Below are 12,899 nucleotides of genomic sequence, written 5' to 3'. Positions count from 1 at the left end.
GCTCTGCAAGTACTTGGAGCCTCTTCAGTACTACTCGTGCAAAGACTTTCCCAACGATGCTGAGGAGGGATATGCCGCGATGATTATTGCAATCGCTTCTGTCACCTTTGTTTTTGTACAGTGTGACGACGTTAGCATCCCTCATGTCTTGTGGTACTTCGCCTTCACTCCAACAGAGGCAGAGGATTTCATGCAACTCGGTGATGAGTGTCTCTTTGCAGCACTTCAGTTCTTCGGCGGGAATACCGTCTTTCCCTGGTGCCTTGCCAGAGGCAAGAGAGTCCAGGGCTTCGCTAAGTTCATCTATGGTTGGTTCTCTGTCAAGCTCTTCTAGCTCTGGTAGGCACTCTATGGCATTCAGAGCATCTTCTGTGACTACATTTTCCCTTGCATATAGCTCAGTGTAATGTTCTACCCAGCGCTCCATTTGTTGTTCTCAGTCTGTCTTGAATCACCTCCCCTGTGGCTGATTTCAAAGGGGCAGTTTTCTTTTGCGTTGGGCCCAATGCCTGCTTGATGCCGTCATACATCGCCTTGATATTGCCTGTGTCAGCTGCGATCTGAATCTGGGAGCAGAGCTGAAGCCAATAGTCGTTGGTGCATTGCCTGGCACACTGCTGGACTTTGCTGCGAGCAGCACGGAGAACCTGGAGGTTCTGCTCACTGGGATTGGTTTTGTATGCCGTCAAGGCGTCTCTCTTGGCCTCGATGACTGGTGTCATTTCTTCTAAGTGGGCTTCGAACCAATCAGCTGACTTGCTGGTCTTTTTGCCAAAGGTGGACATGGCGGCGTTGTACTTGTAGACAGCATCTCTGAAGTGTTCCCATTGGTCTTGGGCATTTGCAGTGGGTGGGCCAGGGAGAGAATCCTCCAACACACGCGCAAACTCCTCCACTTTTCTTTGATCGCATGTTTTGCTGGTGTCGATGCGAGGTCGGCCCTTCTTTCTCGCATGGTGCAGTCTCTTTGGGCGGGGCTTCACACTGCTGCACACCAAAGAGTGGTCAGTGTCACAATCGGCGCTCTGGTAGCTGTGAGTGATCTTGATGCTGGAAAGGTTGACACGTCTGGTGAGGATCAGGTCGAGCTGATGCCAGTGTTTGGATCGCGGGTGTCTCCAGGAGACTCGATGCTGAGGCTTCGTGTTGAAGAAGGCGTTACTGATGCACAACCTATGATGACAGCAGAGCTCTAGCAGGCGCTGGCCATTCTCGTTCATTTTCCCAGTGCCGAACTGACCCAAGCAGGTGGGCCAGGAGTTGTGATCGACACCTACTCTGGCGTTGAAATCGCCGGCGATGAACAGTAGTTCTCTCTCAGGAATTCTCCTTATACTGCAGCACTGAGGTCGTCATAAAACTTATCTTTTGCTTCTGCTGTGGATGCCAAAGTTGGTGCGTAGGCACTGATTAGACTGACTGGTCCTGAGGATGTTTGGAGTCGGAGAGACAGGATTCGCTCTGTTCCTTCGTCTGGTGGGGTTATGGACCCCAATAATCTGTTTCTAACTGCGAATCCAGCCGTGTTCTCTGACCTCGTCTGATGGTTTGCCCTGCCAGAACATTGCTACCCCTCGGCTATGACAACCTTGGAAAACCATATATATATATATATATATATATATATATATATATATATATATATTATATATATATATATATATATATATACCTCCACTGGCAATGTGTAATGGAGGGGGTGGACCGTTTCTGGTGAGAGTTATACGGTGGGACGGATTTGCCGCATACTCAGATTCTGTCGCTTCCAATGCAGACGCATCACCATTTGGCCGCCGCTCCGCAAGTCTATGTGTGCGCAGTGCACATGGGATATGTGCGTGTGAGTGAGTGAGTGTGTGTGCGTGTGTGCCCGGCGGTGTGTGTGTGTATGTGTGTGTGTGTGTGTTTGTGTGTGTGTGTGTGTGTGTGCGTGTCAGTATGCCGGTAGTGTTGCTGGTGCGGAGAGAGAGAGAGAGAGAAAGAGAGAGAGAGAAAGAGAGAGAGTGGAGAGAGAGAGAGAGCGGATAGAGAGAGATATGATTTATCATCAGTTGTGGCAAATGCCACTTATGAAGGGGCCGCACGGGAAGAACATACATGTGAAACAAAATGAAAATAACAAGCCAACCTCGTCAGTATCAAGAGGCCCGGCCGGCGGCACAATATTACACTTAGAAACCCAGTGAAGAACTGTTACAATTTCCTTTAACTTAAATGCCAGGTGCAAAAATAGTGACAGCAGTGGAATATGGTATCTTAAGAACTGAGTTACAGTTTCTGTAATCTAAATGCCTGATACAAAAATAGCGAAAATGTCCATACCTGTTCATGTCTCCAGTGTTGATAAGGATAGTTTCCCACTGGCTGCACTGCCAGTGTTCAATTTTGTCTCCTTTGTGTGTCAGTGTGTGTTTTGTTGTTATTGTTGTTGTTTGTTTTGGTTTTATCTTTTTTTTTTTTTTTTTTTTACCTTTTTTTTTCGGTCGGTTTTCCTCAGTTTTTATGCTGGTCTGAACATTTTTCTATCTGTGTGTGCGCTTTATTTCCAGGATTCTAAAGGTCGGAACAGTTTTGATTACTGATTTTCATTTGCTTTTGGAACACTTTGACTTTTTATTTTCTTCACATTTGGCCGCGGGATTCTGTTTACTAGTTTCAGTTTCAGTAGCTCAAGGAGGCGTCACTGCGTGCGGACAAAACCATATACGCTACACCACAACTGCCAAGCAGATGGCTGATCAGCAGCGTAACCCAACGCGCTTAGTCAGGCCTTGAAAACAAAACGGGGGAATAAATAATAGATAAGCTTAAATAAATAAATAAATAAATAATAATTATAATATAGAAAAAGGTAATAATAATAATAATAATAATAATAATAATAATAAAATGATAATAATAAAAAAAATAAATAAATGAATAAGACAACAATGGTGATAAATGGTGATAATTTGTTTACTAACTAACACAAATGAACGCTGATCACCTGACCCTCGTAATCGTATCAGCAACTATCTTCGCCCTGCCCAGGCTACTCAGGACGACATTCTCGGCTGCCTTTTGGCACGTTTTTTCACGTCATCAGCCTTGGCATCGGCAGAACAAAGACAAAGAGAGGAACCAGAGCCGTTTGTGGGGCTCTGTCCTCTGCACTGATCGTCCTGTCTCCGGTGTCAGCCCGGCTGTTGCTGTGACTGTCACTGACAACCTCAACATTCATGTTCAAGCTGACTCCTTTACTTCCCATGACATTGTCCTCTCTGACATTTTTCCAAACTGTGGTTTATCCTCCATGATTGGCCCTGCTCTGCTTCCTACTCCTTCCACACCTGTCTCAACTTCCGGACGGACTTTTCTCTTCCTTCCCACTGTCCTCCACTGACTGCACAGTCACCACCGTGCACACACACACATGAAGAACCCTCAACACACACTGACAATGAGTACAGGACTCTGTGATTCTGTTTCGCAGTTCAACCACGTATTCAGCAGCGGTCTGAATTTCTGGCCTCACAGGGAGCCAGTGTTTTCTGAGGATCTGCACTGGGACCCTGTACTGTTCTCCCATAGAGCAGCTCGAAAGGCGAGTAGCCAGTGCTCTCCTGGAGAACTTCTCTGTACGCAAATAACAGAGCGGGTATCCATCGGTCCCAGGCTCGGGTCTTTTCGTGCGAAAGTCTACGCAACATAGTCTTCAAAGTGGCGTTAAAACGCTCCACCAACCCGTTGCACTGGGCGTGGTAGGGGGTTGTGGTCAGACCACACGGACAGAAAGTGATAGACTTCCTGCATGACACTGCATGTGAACTGAGAACCTTGGTCAGTCAAGGCCTCAGCAGGCACACCTACACGTGTCCACATGGCGAACAACGCCTCAGCCAGTTTCAGCCGAAACGTGTTCGAGAGCGGCAGCCTCTAGGTACCTGGTTGCATAGTCGACCATTGTTAAGATGTACCTGTTGCCTGACTCGGATGAAGGGGATACAGGTCCCACAATGTCGACAGCTACCCAACTGAAGGGTTCAGAAATGAGTGGCATCTTCACGAGTGGCACTTCCGGGACTCGACCCTTAGCTACTGTCTTCTGGCATCTGTCACAAGAACGGACAAAACGCTGAATGTCGTCGCATATCCAGGCCAATAGAAATGTTGGAAAACTCTTCCCTGTGCGCTCAAAGCCAAGATGACCAGACACAGGGACTTCATCGGCTAGAAGCAACACTGTGAAGCACAGTTCCTCAGGAATACAGATTTCGGTTGCTGCCCCCCGACGGTCCTTGAAATGCTACATTAGAATTCCTTGCTTTCTGAAGTATGTGACCGCTCCAGATCGTATCTTTTTGACGGCTTTAGACACAGCCAGCTCCTAAGCTTGGCAAAGGTCAGGATCACTATCTTGCTTATGCTCTAGGTCCTGCCTGGACACATGCACCCGGATGTCTTTGACAGGCAAGGGAGACAACCCTTTACCACTAGAAGCGACTTGGGCCCGCGTCCCAACGTTACCCACGAGACTGTCGTCCGAGTAAACGGGCAGAAACACGGCAGTATTGCCAATGGGGACCTCTTCAAAAGGGGCCTTCATCACTGCCACGTCCAGTCTACCTTTCACGAAAGGAGACTAAAAATCTACCCTGGCGATGGGTAGGACAGTGGTGCACCTTGATTCGACCTGCACCACACGGACAGTTGCTCCAGTAAAAGAATCTGGACCGACCAGATGACGTGCTACAACAGAGCTCCGTTGTCTTGGAAAGCTGAGACTGCAAACCTATTTATGACAGCCTCACATCGTGGCGAGTACTGCTTTGCAGCACAGGAAATACAAAGAGATGGAGGTGGGAAATGGGAAAAGTGCACCTAAGAGACTGACTGTATGGCGAGAGAAACTTTCTTTTGCTGGTGGCATTCTTTGGCCACATGTCCATGTTTCCTGCAGAGGAAACAGGAACTCCTCAAGCGCCCTCAATACCCCTTGAGCTGTCACCAGGAGCGGAACTACCTTATCTAAGAGATGCTCCATTCTTTTGCTCTGCATTGGTTTTGGAACTAAGACCATGATCCCTAGGTTTCCTGGAGGGTGCCTCAGTCTCAGCCATCCGACCTGCTCTCCTGGCAGTGACAACCTTTGCGATTTCCTCCACCCTGTCTGGCTCTTCAAGCTTAACCTCACTGACGAGGTCAGTGGCCCACGAGACTGAGTAGCCAGAAACTGTTCCTGAAGGAACAAATCCCGAAGGCACAGTCATAATCACGACCAGCAGCAGTGCACCAGCGAGACTGACAGACCTTAAGTCTGTCAGAAATTGGTCAAAGGTCTCCTCTGTAAGCTTCGGCATCGACCGGAAACGCTTACAATAAGCCTAAGCATCGAGCCGAAACTCGCGGAGTAAAGCGGCTTTCAATGACTCGTAGTTGTGAAGTTTCTCAGGAGGTATTCGCAGACAAGCGTCCATAGCTCGACCCTGCAATAAAGAAACTAAGCGAGCTGCCCACACACCCTGCTTCCAGTTATTCAGAAGCGCAACCCTCTCAAAATGAGTCAGGAAGTCATCCAAATTGTCCTTCCCGTCGTAGGGTGCGAGGGAAAACGGCTGGTTTATTTGAGCCTCAACCTATTCCTGCTTCGGTATTATGTTTCTTTCTGTCATGCTACGTTCCATGTGATTCGTCACAACCCTGACGCTCCCACCAACAACTTGCTGAGTAGCGAAACTGCTTTAGAGCTAGGACTGATTCAGTCTGCCCTTGCCTCACACACTACTTGCCCCATTGTCGATGATTTTCCTGATCTGTTCTCTCCAGGGATGGGCAAAATCAAAGATGTCAGCATCGAACTGCACGTTGACTAACAAATAGTCACTCGAACAGTCACTCTGTCGCATTCCTATTCACGTCAGAGAAGATGTGGAGAAGGAACTGGACAGACTTGAGAGATGGACGTCATTGAAAAGATCACTGGCCCAACACCATGGGTCAGCCCCATTGTCATTGTCCCGAAGAAAAGCCAGGGGTTCCGCACATGTACAGACATGCATGAGCCCAACAAAGCCATCGAGCGTGAAAGACACTTGATGCCAACGATCAATGACTTCATGCATGAACCCAACAAAGCCATCAAGCATGAAAGACACTTGATGCCAAAGATCGATGACCTCATTTATAATCTGAATGAAGCTACTACATTCTCCAAGCTAGACATGACCAATGCTTATCACCAGTAAGCACGGAAGTTATATATATATTGCATGTCTTTGGTGCAGGTGGTAAAAAAGGGAAATTAATCTGTAATTAATGCTAGAGGGGTTAATTTGCTTTAAACTGATCTTTCTCATCTTAAGCATTACATTTTGAAATTATACTCAATACATAAAAAGCTTGTGTATTTTACTCTCAGTGTACAGGGTTTTCACTATGTTCATTCGCCCAAGTGGTCTTTTTTGGAAAATATTAAAATAAATACTACGAGTGGACTTTATAGATCTATTGGCTGAGCCCTGAAGGTCATGGGCAAAAATCAATTGCATACACATATTTATACATATTCAAAGCGCGTGCTCGCAACCTCGAAGAGCGACATTTTGTTTTAAGTTGTTGACCTGCCCGTTCAATCCAATATTCAATGGACAATACACGATAACATGTGATGGAAAGTTGGAGAAGGAGACCGTTAAATATTTATTCAGAGAAAGATTTGTGAACGCCTCATCACTTACTTGATTATGCCTCAAACTGCCATAAAAATATCAACAAAATCAATCGGAATTCACAGCTAAAAATATTAAACCATGAGAGTTAATACCCTTGATGAAACGTGAAAATTTCCAGTCTTGACTTTTCTCAAAATTAAGTCCTTTTCACTTCATACGACGTTTAGAAGTACTCGTACTTGGCTCTACATGTTATTAGTTTAACAACATACTCATTTTTCATATCCACTTTAAAACTATAAAATTAGATGATAAAATGGGGCGTCATTTACCCCCGAGACTGATGTCAGTCATGCTTGTAGCAGACGATGCTTGTTACACACTGTGTTCGACAACACATGAAGGCGGTAGAGAAGGGAAAGAAGAAGAAGAAGAACAACAACAACGGCAGAGACAGCAACCACTGATGAAGTCAGTCAGCCATCCACCCTCAAAATTGACCAGTCTGACAACCCCACTGGCTCAGTTTCTGCATAAGCAGCAGGTTTTCCCGGGCCTGCACTACGAAAACGACACCAGGCTAGACAACACAGTGTCACATGCCTTTGAAACACAGCCATCCAGAACAACAGATCCTGTCAACCTGATATCATCTTTATAATCAAGATCAGAACATGTGTGGGTTGAATCAATATTATTCATATCATACAATTTAATATAGATCTGAATACCATGACATCTCTTGTGAATTTGAACATTGATATTGAATTTCTTCAAACTTGCTCACACACACACACACACACACACACACACACATACATGAGAGAGAGAGAGATAACAGGAAAAAAATCTTTATACATGAGGATACATAAATATTTATTAAATGAAATGGTTCTTGTGCTCACATGTATCGGTGTGTGTGTGTGTGGTTCTGTAACAATAACTGAGCACAAAATAGATTCAAATGTGGAATGTACTGAATTAGATGTGTATGAGAAAGAGACAGAGAGAGATTACAAGATAAAATTCTTTATTCATGAGGATAAAAGATATATGATAAATGAAAGTTTGCTGTTTTCATATATATATATATATATATATATATATATATACATTTATAATTATTATTATTATAATTTATTAGTATTTGTGTACACATGTTTTGAGCACAAAACCTCGAGAAGGCCTGTGCGTCGTGTGAGCATCGCAGATTATTGCTTCCAGATTGGCGGGAAAAGAAAGCTGTATCCGTCTGTCTCGGGAGACAATGGAACTCTGCGTCCAGTTCAGCTAAGTTGTTGAGTTGCAGCGCCTGCTATGGCTTTACAGTCCGATTCTGGATCGGCAGGCTCAGTTGCAGTTGTCGCAGGTGAAAGTTGCGCCTGGCTCAGAGGGTACGGATTCTTCCCTCTGCCGTCTATGATCTCTTCCCTCTTCCAGGTGCTGTTCTCTCTTCTCCTCGCTCCTCTGGACATGCTGTCACAGTCCTTCTCCAGCTGTTGCGATTTTCAGCCACCACCTCCCATCCTGCTGCATTCAACTGATAATTCGCGATAACAAATCAATTGATGAAAGGAGGCAAAGGAGGCCGCGAAATTTTATTCAGACGCCTCATCACAAAATGCATGTCCCTGAACGATCATCAAAAATCAATAAATCTGAATTATAGGCCAGTGTCGTCTATTCTCAATTCACACATCGCATGCGTGTATTTGTGTTTATCATGTGTACAAACGACGGTAAACTTTGACATCATTTGGGTGTAAATAGTCCGGAGTTTATGAATCATTGTGTCACTCAAAGTGAAAAGACGTTAACCTAAAAGACAGAATTATCATATGAGCGTACCATTTCACGCCAGATTCCAACAATAAACAGCCTTTAAAATGTTTTCTTTAAAACCAAACACACACACACACACACACACACACATATATATGTATGTATGTGTGTATGTATATATATATATAAATATATATATAAATATATATATATATATATATATATATATATGGCAGCGAGAGCCAAAAATAATAAAATAAAATGAAATGAAATAAAATAAGTCAATAAAAAAGAAAAGGAAAAAGATTAAGTTGCGAATAAAAAAAATTGATAGAGGAAAGTAAGTATTTAATATATAAATAAATAAATCCCAGGGATTAATTCCCTTAGAAAATAAATGAAGGCTTAGCTGCTCACATTAAATTTATAATTTGCAGGATCCCACCGCACCCACAACTCACTCACTTGACTAGAGTTATACAGAACAACACACAGATACGACAAACAACATCAACACCCAGTCATACAGTCTAATCAGGACACCATACAAAAATTTACAAAACAAATATACAGCCTCACTAACAATACACAAATTATAACAGAGACTGCTTTATCATATTCAAACAACCATTTATTAATCAAGGAGTATTTTAGAAGGGGCTTATGGGGTGGACAATGGGTTAAAAAAAACAAAAACAAAAAAACAAAAACACACACACACACAAAAACAAAACAAAAAAAAACAAAAAAACAAGAACACAACCATGCACCTCTAACTTCTCCCACAATTATTTCACACACACACAAAAAAAAAAAAAAAAAAAAAAAAATCCTGTCCTATTAACAAAACCCAGTCCCAAAATTGGGCAATCCTAATCTTAACCCCTTACTAAACCCAAATTTTGCTGTTCCTACTCCTAATCATAATCCCTCTAAAAAAATATGAGAGAGAGAGGGGGGAGGGGGGGGGGGCGAGAGGGGAGGTGTGTGGGGGGGATGGGGGGAGAGAAGATGCGCAAAATTAGTATTGCTTCTACTAAACACACACACACACACACACACACACACACACACATTACCGCTAGGGAGAAGGAAAGAGTTAAAAAATAAAAATAAAGCAACAAAAAATCCCACCAAGTACTCACACCAGCCATACTATTCCTCCAAAGGGAGGTCAGCATGCACAGCAAGCGACAGCTGTCTCGGACCGTGGAGAGCTCATCGGGCTTGCTTGATTACCTGACTGCCCACTGAAGAGAAGCATTTTTCATTTCAGCAAAGAGATAACTCGAGCTTGGATGTTTATTGGGGCTAAAATGATATGCTACAAGCTTCCTCTTACCATGTTCTAACAAAAACACAAAACCATGGAAAACAGAACATTAAGAAGTAGAAAGACAAGGGTGATGATGAAGGAGGAGTAGAAAGTGGAGGAGGAGAAAACAAAGAACGAAAAAAAAAGAGAAAAAAACAACAACAACAAAAAACGAAAAAGAGGAAATGAGAAAACAACAACAACAACAACAACAACAACAACAACAACAACACACACACACACACACACACACACACACACACACACAGAAACACACGAAAAGGGAGAAACACATCAAGGTGATTAAATAAACATGATATCTTAAAAAGTAAGAAATCTCTGGTAAACATTGAAAAGAAAAAACCCAAACCAAATATATATTTCTTTAATCACGAAAGAACAAGGAAACAGAAAACAGCTACCTACTTGTAAAGATTAAAATAATGTCTCGAAAACTGACTAAAAAATAATGACATGAAGGAAATATAGAAAGAAAATATATAATTTTAGAAAAGCTCAAAAGCAAAACCAAAAATGAAACATTCCTAACCAGATGAAAACATCAAAGAGAAATTACAAAACCAAACCAGAACCAAAATATAATGACGCACTTCAGATGATTAGAGAGTGGAGTGGAAGGAATACTGAGCGACAGAAGGCAGAGGATAGGGAGGAAATCAAAAATGGTTGGGGCGGAAGACAAGACAAGCATGGGAAGAAAGGTACAAGCAAACAGAGAGAGAGAGAGAGAGAGAGAGAGAGAGCTGAAAAACTATAGACCAGTATCAAACCTCTCATTTTTGTCTAAAGTTTTAGAACGTATTGTGCTTGGCCAGCTTATGAAACACCTTGAGATGTACAGTCTCCTGGAGCCATTTCAGTCAGCGTACAGAAAGGGACACAGCACGGAAACGGCCTTATTACGTGTGGCCAATGACCTGTTGCTAGCATCTGATGCAGGCAAGGTATCCATTCTGTCACTGCTGGACCTTTCTGCAGCATTTGACACGATAGACTATGAAATTATGATCAGAAGGTTGTGTACTGTGTTCGGACTCAATGGTAGTTCTGAAATGGTTTCATTCCTACTTATCAGGTCGCACACGCTCTGTCCTTGTAAATAGAAACCAGTCTGTTCCGTCTGTGCTCAGATATGGGGTACCACAAGGTTCCGTCCTGTGACCTGTACTCTTTACAATGTACACACAAAGTCTAAGTTTGATCTTTCAACAGTCTGTACCTCACTATCATTTGTTTGCTGACGATTCTCAACTGCATGATTCTACTATTCCCTCTGAAATTCCATGTTTAGCTTCTAAATTTAAAACTGGCATAGAAAATGTAGCAAAGTGGATGAAACAAAACAAACTAACAAAACAAACGAATGATGACAAAACTGAACTCATGCTGACTGGTAATAAAAATAAGCTCAAGCAGATAAATACAACGTTTATCACTTGTTCTGGCACAGACATTTCTTTTTCTAGTTCTGTTCACAATCTTGTTTGTTTGTTTTTTTTACCTCGATTCATCTCTCACGATGGAAACTCATGTGAACCACCTGTGTAAAGTTCTTTATTTTCAGCTTCGTAAGATTAGTAAAATCCGCCCCTTCCTGTCTGTTGATGCCGCCAACAAACTTGCTGTTGCTTTCATTTTATCTCGCCTAGATTATTGTAATTCTCTCTTAGCTGGCCTTCCCAATGATAAACTCTACAAGCTCCAGAAAATACAGAATAGTGCAGCTCGACTCGTCCTTAAAAAGTTGAGGAGAGAGAGTTGACTGTCTATGCTTTCAGTGCCTGAATTGTGATACCACACCCTCATATCTTTCTGAGCTTGTTAACCCGTACTTGCCAAACAGAACATTGAGATCTCTTGATTCCTCCCAGCTAACTGTTCCCCGATACTTCCTTAACTCCTGTGGAAAGAGGTCATTTTCCGTCTTAGGCCCAACAACTCGGAATTCTCTGCCTATTGCTCTCAGACAAACAACTCATCTATCTACCTTTAAAGCAAATCTTAAAACTAATCTCTTTAAGAAATACTTGTCATAACTCAAATAGTGCTGCTGTCCCAGCCCCATGGCAATGTGAGTGTGTGTGATGGGTCATAACTCAAATAGTGCTGCTGTCCCAGCCCCATGGCAATGTGAGTGTGTGTGATGGGAGAGTAGAGAGAATAGGGGTGGTGGGGGTGTGGTTCGAAAGGGAGAATGACCCGATTTTTCCCCTTTTTATCTTTTCTATCCCAAATTTTATTTTACAATTTTTACAAAATCTGTGACATGCAGATTACAATTATGTTACTTTTGATATGTATGTATTTTAAGTAAAAATTGCTGTCATCTCAGCCGTTTAATCATGTGTGTGTCTGTGCGTGTGTGTTAGTGTGAGTGTTGGAGTGTAACAGTTGTAGTATTGATAGTATGTTACTTTGTGAGTTTTATGCATTGTGTTTTTACAATATTAATGATTCTGTTTTATGTTACTACTACTTTTTATATGTTTTCTTGTTTCACTTTAGGTACTGGATTGTAAAGCGCTTAGAGCTTGGTTATGCTTGTATTATAGCGCTATATAAAAATATTATTATTACAATATAAAACAATTGATGATTAATATAATATCTTAGACCACTGCGAACTATACAACGAACATACAGAATAATTCATACACAAGATTAAGCAAAAATACCTTCGTACTACTGTCAAACCAAGTCAGCTCATACTAGATGACAAACTTTTATGAATGTTTGTTTATAGCTGCTGCCAGAAACGTCATCGCACAGAAAATGACTTCAAATTTTTGTTCTATCTTATTTCTTGTTAATTGTGTGGTAAACTGAATGTATATGTGTGTCATACATCTTGTTAAGGTTCAGTTGACAATTAAACCTTCTTCCGATTCTGATTCAGACATGTAACATTTTACGCGTATGACCGTTTTGCATATACATCCCGCCATGTATGCAGCCTATCTTCTTGTGTGTGTGTGTGTGTGTGTGTGTGTGTGTTTGTTTCCGAAACCCACCGAACGCTGACATGGATTGCAGGATTTTAAAGTGCGTAATTGATCTGCTGCGTGCGTGTACACACGAAGGGAGTTCGGCCACTAGCAGGCCTTCATGTATACTAGTAACTTAACACTCGA

Source organism: Babylonia areolata, chromosome 25, assembly GCF_041734735.1.
Source record: "Babylonia areolata isolate BAREFJ2019XMU chromosome 25, ASM4173473v1, whole genome shotgun sequence".
Taxonomy (NCBI): Eukaryota; Metazoa; Mollusca; class Gastropoda; order Neogastropoda; family Buccinidae; genus Babylonia; species Babylonia areolata.
This window is presented reverse-complemented; position numbering follows the sequence as displayed.